Here is a 9,525-nt window from a genome sequence, read left to right on the forward strand (position 1 = left end):
GTATCAGGCTTTGCACTAAGTGTTTACATCTACTTCACCAGTTTTCAAGGTAGAGGCATCGAGTCCTCTGCTCCTGTCCCCACCTTGTATAAGCCATCACAGACTTCACTCACTGTAGTAGCTGCTCAGCGGGCTAATGCTGTGATTCAGTGCTCACTTGAATTTAACATCCATGCTGCTCTGAGTTCTTTCTGTGAACTCTTTCTGCCTGAAATGCAGGTTTCTCCACTGGGCTGTCAACTCATCCTTCAAAACCCAGTTCAAATGTAACCTCAGTCTTACGGTTTGGATTTGTCTGTATAGCTTATATGGAATTCACAAGGGAGCTCATCCATGCTAAAGTGCCCACGCCAAAGCAGGTGTCATCTGAGCCAAGCACTTCATACTGTTTTCTTGTTCCTGTGGTCAGTGAGACTTGGGTGTTCCTGTTCACTTCAGCTGTAAGAAACCTCGCTCCAAGTAATCAATTTTCCTTGTCCTTAACTCCATTTTTGCTTGGTCCTGATACTAAAATTCTGTTACATGTGGTTTTGGTAAGCCACTTTAAATGCTTTTTAAAAAAACCCCAGGACATCCATAGTGGATTTACAACAAGGTTGTATTAAGTTGGTGTCTGTTAAAACAGGTATTTGTTCATTTTCAACTGGATTATAGAGGCAACGGAACCATTGTGTAGGCAGTTTGAGATCGTTCAAGGGATTGTTCAAATAAGCTTTTAATGTCTCCATGTACTCCTGAGGCCCACAGAGAAGGAAGGTGAGGATGGATAGTCAAAAGCAACAAAAATAAGATCACAGCTTTCATCACTCCAGGTGGATGATGGAACAGGCTGAGAGGGTAAGACATTGTCTCCCAGTCCTCAAAAGCTCAATCCACAAGCCAGAACATTGAGGCAGTAAATTTCGGCAAGATCAGTGGAGGCATCACTCCTGGCTAAGGAGGTGTTCAAGATGGAGGCCACCAGGCTCTCTCAGAGAACCTACTGGGTGAAGTGTGACTGATTGCTGGGGCAAGGTGCTGGGGGCAAAGGGGTCATGGAAGTCAAAGTTGAAAATTAATCTTTCAGAGAGTGGTCAGGCATTTGGGACTTAGGCTACATATTAATGCATCAGTGTTCAGAAGGATTCAGACTGATGCTCACTCCCCAGAAGGCAAAAGTTTTTGTGTCCTTTTTAAAAAAAAATAAAACATGGCTTATGCTTCAAATAGCACAAGTACACCTAAATTCAAACTCTTATTACCAGTAAGGTATTTCAGTCAACTTTTTTATCTAAACCCTGTTCTACCTAGCCACAGTCTACTGATTGAAGTTGCATTACAATCTGGGTTTTGCTTGGAAAGTCTTAGAAATGAGGGAGGAAGGGGATCCTGAGGATTCTTTACACAAAAGGGGCAATTTTCTCAGGTTTTCCTGGTTTGCATGAAGCATCCCATAAGAGAATTCTGCTTTTGTTCTTTGACTCCATAGTCCCCATCAGCACTGCATTCCTAAATTGATTTCCACAGCAAATTGGCTTTAGACCGGGCAAGTGCCAGAGAGGAGAGAGAGAAGTACTTTTATAGGTAGAAACTCAAATCTCTTTCAAGTCTCTGAGCTAAACTGGGTTGTGAAGTATGTAAAGGTGGAGGCACCAGTGATCATCTGGTGGCCCTGCCAAGCCAAGACGCACTGTTAACTTCCCCATTTTTGATGATAAAGGAGAAAAACTACAGTATCAATTAAGAATGCCCTTGGTGAAGAGTACACATTTATGGGCCAGTTACAAAGGAAAGCATGATTATAGCTATTAGCATATTTATCACAGGGCTATTAGAATATACTTTTTGGGGGGTTAAAGTAGGAGAATAAGTAAAATGTACGATTACAGAATGGGATATTATGGTGCCTAAAAAACAGTATGAAGGACATCTGTTCATACACTTTTATTTTTTTAAAGATTTTATTTATTTGATAGAGCTCACAAGTAGGTAGAGAGGCAGGCAGAGAGAGAAGGGGAAGCAGGCTCCTCACTGAGCAGAGAGCCCGATGCAGGGCTCGATCCCAGGACCCTAAGATCATGACCTGAGCCGAAGGCAGAGGCTTTAACCCACTGAGCCACCCAGGTGCCCCTGTTCATACACTTTTAAAGCAATATTCAAAATGTACAATAGGACCACATTTTTAAAAAAACACACAAATATAAGGACATACGTCAAGGTTTTAGTGGTTTCTGAAAAGGTGGGTATTTTGGTTTACATGTTGCTTATTTTTTCTTCAATATGTATTGTTTTTGTAGTAAAAAAAAATTAAAGAAACGAGATAATACTATAGGGCTCTCTCGGGGTTCATATGAAGTACCAGTAATAGAAAAATTTAAAAAAATGTGAACAAGTGCATTTATTTACTCATCTAGTAGAATAGCAGTTGGGTAGAAGGCTGGTTTACGAAGGCTGAAGTCAGGTTTAACCAGCAGAGGGCAGTAAGAAGCTGGCACCTGGTGGGGGACCTACCCAAAAACAAGCCAGAAAAATGCTAACTACAGTTCCCCCTCCCACAGCACGTACACTAAAATTGGAGCAATGCAGAGAAGATTAGATTATGCCTCTGCACAAGGAGGACATGCAGATTCGTGAAGCAGCACTAACTATAGCAGGGCTCCCGTAGGAAAAGCTTCTCCTCCCATGCTGAAGTAAGATTGTTGGGCTTTAGTTTACTACTTCTACTTACATTTTCTTTTTGCCCTAATGCCAAATCCAGGATCCAAAGCTGGTGAGGTCGTTTCATTCTGTGCTGGGAGGCTGTCAGTAGAGGCGACTGTGGTTATTTTATATACAACTAAGAAATTGAAACTCTGCAACACATTCCTAGAGAAAAAGGTTTAGGTCTGTTTTGTATGCTTCTGTAAGACTCCTTTTCTTCCACTACACTGAGATTTCTGTAGATTTCTATCTGAAGGCCAGAAGGTTTCAGAGCAGGCCGATTTTGGAATGGGTCCAATCTGGAGTGTGTTAAGGTAACAGATGTATTTTGGAGATTACAATCCACACTGTTCTCTCCGTGGAAGCATTGACTTTGTTCCATGCAATGTTTGAATAGCATGCTTGGTGTGGTAGACACTCAGATATTTTCTGTTGGATAAATAGATTTGACCTGCCTATCTAGTAAGTTAGTTAATTTGTGGGTTTTCTTCTCAGGCTTAAACTCCCCAGCCTCTTTTGACACTTCAATTTCTCATGTTCCTTTTTTTCTGGCAACAACGGTGGATCTCTCAAGCTAGGCCTCTTTTAGCCTAGCACAGTGCCAAGCTGTCTCAACCTCCCTTCACTCCAGCTCCACTCTAGGGAGCAGGGCACAGAAATGTATCCTACCGCAGTATGGGGTACAGAGTCTGGGGTACAGAGGCTCTAAGAGTCTGAAAAATCATTTTAAAAGCCACTTTGAGACCTGGGAACAGTAAAAAGCACGTGAATTCAGTGAAACTATTTTTACATTGCAATAATTTCTTTTTGAAGCCTATTTATTAAGACACATGCCAACAGCACAGTATTGTACAAGTGAGGTGAATTAAACCTTACACAAACGTAGTATTTGTCTTTTTATTTTTCCTTCTCTCAACTCAACTGCCCCCAACTAGAATTTACAAATGGATATAAAAATCCTGTTTGTACCCGGTTGGCTTGTTAGCAAAATACTGAGTGAAAGGCCTGTGATATTTCACAGTGCTGCCACCAGATTCAAAGGAACAAAATGCACATAAATAAATAAATATGAGATTCAGAAGGGGAAAATAAAATATTAACATACAAAAGGCTACAAATTAAAGGCCCTGTGTTTGCTTTTGGATTTGACGCTTGGATATACTTGGTGAGTTCCAAGGGTCAGCAGATGTTTTGCTAAGTGGGTGCATGTTGTGTCTTGCTGGGGGGTACTTATCTACACTTGGTTTATAAAGTGATGCAGTTATGCTGTTATTTCAGGAGGGACTACAGGTATAATTTTTAAGAAGCAGTTAGAACCTTTTCCTCTCCCACCCCCACAAGCCGCATTTTAGAAGGAAGCTGTGCTAACTATACCCTCAGGCCATGTCACCAGCTGCATTTTGATATCATCCAGTTCAAAAATTTTATATTCTAAATTTCAGTCATGTAAAGAATCTAGAAACTTTACTATGAAACATGGAAATGGTAACATGCATTATAAGAGCCATGCTGAAGGGCAGAAGCAGAATTAGTTCTATAACGGAGAGGAATCAATGTATAGTAAATCGTTCAGATTTTTAAGTAACTGTAATCAAGGCATAAAGATCATCCTTGTTATGACCTTGATCGTGGCCTACTATTGTCACATGAAGCTGGCTCATTCAGAGCATTCCAGAGAGTGTGGCTGCCTCGGGAATAGAATGCAAGACAGATGTAGGTGTGGCTAATGTTCAGTGACAGCCTGAAACTATCGTGTTGGCTGGCAGTAAAAATTAAGCAGGTAAGAAAAGAGTTGGTCTTCTAGTAAAACTGCTGAGTGCATTTCTCCTGTCACAACTTGAGAACAACGGGCAACGTTTCCTTTAATGAAGCAGAAACCTGCCTGAACAATGTGTCCCAGGACTTTCTAGTCATGGCAGTCTGGAAGAAAGTGTTCCGTTCATTTGTGGCAAATGAAGGTGATGTTTTAAAAGCAAGCTGTATTTCTGGGGGAATGTGGGTTAGAGAAGAAGAGGAAGGAAGGGAAAGAATGGGAGGAAAAGATAGAGAAAATGAGAGAGGGAGTTGTAGAGGCCAATGGCAGACTGCCCCAACAGGGGACACTTTGGCTTGAAGATTATTTTGAGTTAAAGGCAATCAGAACCTAGTAGATTGAGGAAAAGCTCTTTACTTTCTACTTTCATTTACTTTCAATAAATTCATTTATTGAAAAAAGATTTTATTCATTTTGTGGGGGGAGGGGGCAGAAAGAGAGAGCATGAGCAGGGACTGCAGAGGGGAAAGGAGAGGGAGAAAGAATCTGAAGCCAACTCTGCTTTGAGAGCGAGCCCCTTGCGGGGATTGATCCCCGCAAGGGGCTCGCTCTCAGGACTGTGAAATCATGGCCTGAGCCAACACCAAGAGTCTGACGGGCAACTGACTGAGTCACCCAGGTGCCCCTAAAAAGAATCTAGACAGAGGACTTGCTCCAGAAAAAGAGTTGTCACCACAGAAAACTACATTATGATGGGAATTAGGTATAGTAGACAGGGAGGAGCCTAGCAAGGCCTGTTTGATCAGGGTTCGTGGTGTCCAATTGTTTCTGAGTGGCCCAACAAACATTCCTTTACCAAACATTCACTCTTTTTCATCTTCCTGTGAATTGCATTCCTTCCCTTTGACTCCCTACCCCTTTCTCCTCAGTTCAGAATGACATACATACCTCATTTTGCCGTTCTTCAGAATTTCTTTCTGTTTTTGTGTGGATTTCCTGAACATATGAAATGAAATTTTATTTTCTCTTGTTAATCTGATTTTAATTTGATTCTGAGTTCAGCTAAAAGGACCTTGAAGGGCAGAGGAAATTCTTCCTCCTAGACAGAGGGAACAAGGAGTAGGGAGACAGATACAGAGAGAGTGAGAGAGAATGAAAGAAAAAGGAGGAGGAGGAGGGGGAAGGAAAAAGGGAGAAAGAAAGGCAAAGAGGGAGGGAAGGGGAGGGAGACAAGTATATGTTTATGTATAAACATATAAATTACATATAAATTAGTGGAAAGAATTTATTTATTCCACATTATTTTCTTCAGTTAAAAAAGTGAATGAAAGGGTACCGGGTGGCTCAGCAGGTTAAGCCTCTGTCTTTGGCTCAGGTCATGATCTCAGGGTCCTGGGATTGAGCCCCACATGGAGCTCTCTGCTCAGCAGGGAGCCTGCTTCCCCTCTCTCTGCCTGTCTCTCTGCCTGCTTGTGATCTCCCTCTGTCAAAATAAATAAATAAATAAATAAAATAAAGTGAATGTCAAAATTTGCCTTTGATTTTGGAAGGTCAACAATCACTTAATGTTATCAATTATTAGTTGAAACTGCTTATAAATGAGTTGCAGATCAGCTGACCAGTTCCACTTCTCTTGTATTGGCTAGAACTCTGGTAGTTTTTTTCCCTGGTGATCATAGTCTCAACTGCAATGGCGTTTTATTGAAATGAAAGTGCTCATAATCATTGTCAATGATTGTCAAGTCCCAGACTTGTGCTTGGGTGCTAAAAATCTTTCTTTGAGCAGCAAAATAAAAAATTATATCCTACCTATATAGGATAGCTCTATCCTCCTTGTAATGCATTGGAATTTAGAGGTTAACAGCCAGTTTGGATGAAAGATGCAAACTCTTACTAAGGAAAAAAAACACACTTAATAACATTTATATTGCTTTAACTAAACCGGAGCACAAATAACCAAGCAAAATCTTCCCAACGTACGAATAACATGGAACCAAAACAAAACCCCTATGTAGGGTTGAGTGTGTGGGTATGTAAACAGTTCCTTTTGGCCTTCTAATTCTGATTCTTTGCTTATTGCCTTGATACCTTGATAATGAGAGTCAAACAGCTGCGCCAAGAAATAACAGACCTTTCTTTTATTCTATCGTTTTGTCATTGTAGGCAGTTCCCAAATTGCTTCATGTTTGATTTGAGTCCTTTGAAGAGGATCTACCAGGAAGGGGCTCCTACATAATTACAGGCTCTATCTAAGAATTTAGTGAAAAAAATTTTTTTCTATTATACCTATCATGATCACCTCCTAAAGTTAGCTTATTGCTAAATGATACAAAATTTAGGGAATTTTAGTATTCTACACAATGACATGAGTGATATTCTTTAATACGATCATCTAAAGTAATCATAGCAATTGTGGTAAATTATTTTCTGATAATCAGTAGCTACCTTGGCTCTGTTACCGTTATTGGTTGTGTTATGGTTTTGAAGTAACTGTGGGCTGACCAAAATGTGACCTTGCTACTTTCTCCCTATATTTCTGGAGAAGTTGCTCTCTCTTGCCCAATAGGAATTGGGTCTGGAGTTCAGGCCTGAAGTGACAAGATTTTTCCCACTCTGCTCTACTTGCAGTCAGAATCCGAATTTTTAAGATGGAAGGACCTGAAAAATGGTCTTGTTTCGTTCTCTCATTTTCCAGCTGAGAACACAGAGTCCCAAATCCCAGGACATGCCCCAGAAGCCTTTGGCTGTGTGAATAAACCAAGAGATTATAGGATTTGTCAGTTTGTTGAAGATTAAAATATTCTGTCCTTAATATATGTAGAGAGATTATATTTGTAAATTGATGTGTGTAAGTGAAAAATATCAGTGATGAGAACCACAAACATACTTTGAGTCCATAAACACTTTTTAGAGCCTGAAAAAAAAGTTAACGATGGCAATTTAGTTGGCTCCCAAAAGAGGAATGTACAGATGTGGAAGAGTGTTTATACAAGACTGAAATGTACATGCATCAGCTTCCACAGGCCATCCTTCTGCAGTGCTCTGCACGGAGTTTGTGCAGTATTCTCCTGATCTGCACTTGTTCCATATTATCCACACCAATGACATGATACAGAGCAGGGATGTCTCCCAACTAGTTATCTACAACAGAGAATTTTGCAGGGCGCTCAGTACACAGGTGAACTAATGGGTTCAAAGACTTGTCTTTATTTTTAAGATTTTTAATTTATTTGTCAGAGACAAAGAGCACAAGCAGGTGGAGCAGCAGGGAGAGAGAGAAGCAGACTCCCTGCGGAGTAAGCAGCTCAAGGAGGGGCTTGATCCCAGGACTCCCGGATCATGACCCGAGCTGAAAGCAGACGCTTAATCAATTAAGCCACCCAGGAGTCCCAAAAGATGTATCTTTTAAAAAATAAAAAATAAAAAAATAAGGGGAGCTATTTGTCCAGAAAACAGTGATTTGAAGAAAACCTGTCTCAAAGTGAATACTGAGGATGTGTTTTACAGAAGGTTACAGCTAGCGGCTTTGTCTTGCCATTAAACATAATAAAAATAAATAAATAACCTGGAAAAAAATAAATATATTAGTCTTAATTTTCAGAAGCAATTATAAATAACTTTAAAAGAGGAGCATTACCATCTATAGTTGATAGGTAGGAGAATTGGACTTTTGTTCTTATTTTATTTTTTTTAGAAGTTTGTGTTATTTATTTGAAAGAGAGAGAGCATGAGCCGGGGCGGAGGAAGGGCAGAGGGAGAAACAAACTCCCCACTGAGCAGGAAGCCTGATGTAGGGCTCAATCCCAGGACCCTAGAATCATGACCTGAGCCAAAGGCAGATGCTTAACTACCCAGGTGCACTGGACTTCCCCTTTTAAAAATGGTTATGGATTAGGTGTCTATTCTCCTGATACACTGTTGGCAGAATGTTGCTGATGTTTGTAGAGAAGAGCCTATCTCCTAAGGATCTCTTTAAATTATGAGCAGGAGACTTGGATTCTTATCCTAGCCCAGAATGCAGTTCCTATCCACACAAATCTGGGGAGACAATTGCATTAACACATCAGTATTTATGGTTTATGGTAACAACAAGAGGAAAAGAAAAAATAATTTTTGAAAATATGGAACACTCTGGTGGGTATGTTCTCAGATTCTAAAAATTAGCAATGAAAAGAAAATCTGTGGGATGTCTGGGGTGATTCAGTTGATTAAGCATCTGCCTTCAGCTCAGGTCATGATCCCAGAGTCCTGGAATCAAGTCCCACAGCAGGCTTCTTGCTCAGTGGGGAGTCTGCTTCTCCCTCTGCCTGCTGCTCCCCCTGCTTGTGCTTTATCTCTCTCTGTCAGAAAAATAAAATCTTTTTCAAAAATTAAAGAAAAAAGAATAGAAAATTTGAAAAGTTTATTCACTTACTTGACTCTGTAGTTCAGTAAAATTCCAAGATAAAACTAATTTGTCAATGTTAACTTGTCTTCTACCTATTCTCTCCTATGTCACTGCTTCTAAGTTTGGAATTGTTGAAGAGAATCAATTTTCTTTTTCTTTTCTTTTTTTTTTTTTTAAGATTTTATTTATTTATTTAACAGACAGAGATCACAAGTAGGCAGAGAGGCAGGCAGAGAGAGAGGAGGAAGTAGGCTCCCTGCGGAGTAGACAGCCCGATGTGGGGCTCGATCCCAGGACCCTGGGCCGAAGGCAGAGGCTTTAACCCACTGAGCCACCCAGGAGAATCAATTTTCTGAGAACACTTTAGCTAATTTTAAATTCAACATACATGATTGTTATTTTTAATGTTTTAAAATGCTTTCTTCATGTTTACATTAAAAAATAGATAATTGAAATTTAGGTCATGTGAAAGTGATATTTAGAAAAAACAAAAGTACTGATTCAATGTTTAGATAATAACTCCCAAACTTCTCTACAGTAACTTCTGGCTAAAGCACATCACATTTAAAACAAGATTATTATGGCATTGCCACTTGGAATAAAAGTGGTCTTAAACTACTGGCCGAGGAAATGTGTGAAAGAGCCTGCATTCTCTAGTTGGTGGGTTTTGTCCACCGCGTGCCTTTGCGGGCCTTTGGAGGGTGAT

The 9,525-nt window shown here is 40.2% G+C and overlaps 1 non-coding gene across 1 annotated transcript; it reads left to right on the top strand.

Annotated features, from left to right (window-relative positions):
- The first annotated feature begins 2,521 nt into the window (after positions 1–2,521).
- On the top strand, positions 2,522–2,629 carry LOC125103426 (U6 spliceosomal RNA). The gene has a single exon (XR_007128415.1). It is a non-coding gene; the product is annotated as a U6 spliceosomal RNA (small nuclear RNA).
- The last annotated feature ends 6,896 nt before the right edge of the window (positions 2,630–9,525 follow it).

This window comes from Lutra lutra, chromosome 6, assembly GCF_902655055.1.
Source record: "Lutra lutra chromosome 6, mLutLut1.2, whole genome shotgun sequence".
Lineage (NCBI taxonomy): Eukaryota > Metazoa > Chordata > Mammalia > Carnivora > Mustelidae > Lutra > Lutra lutra.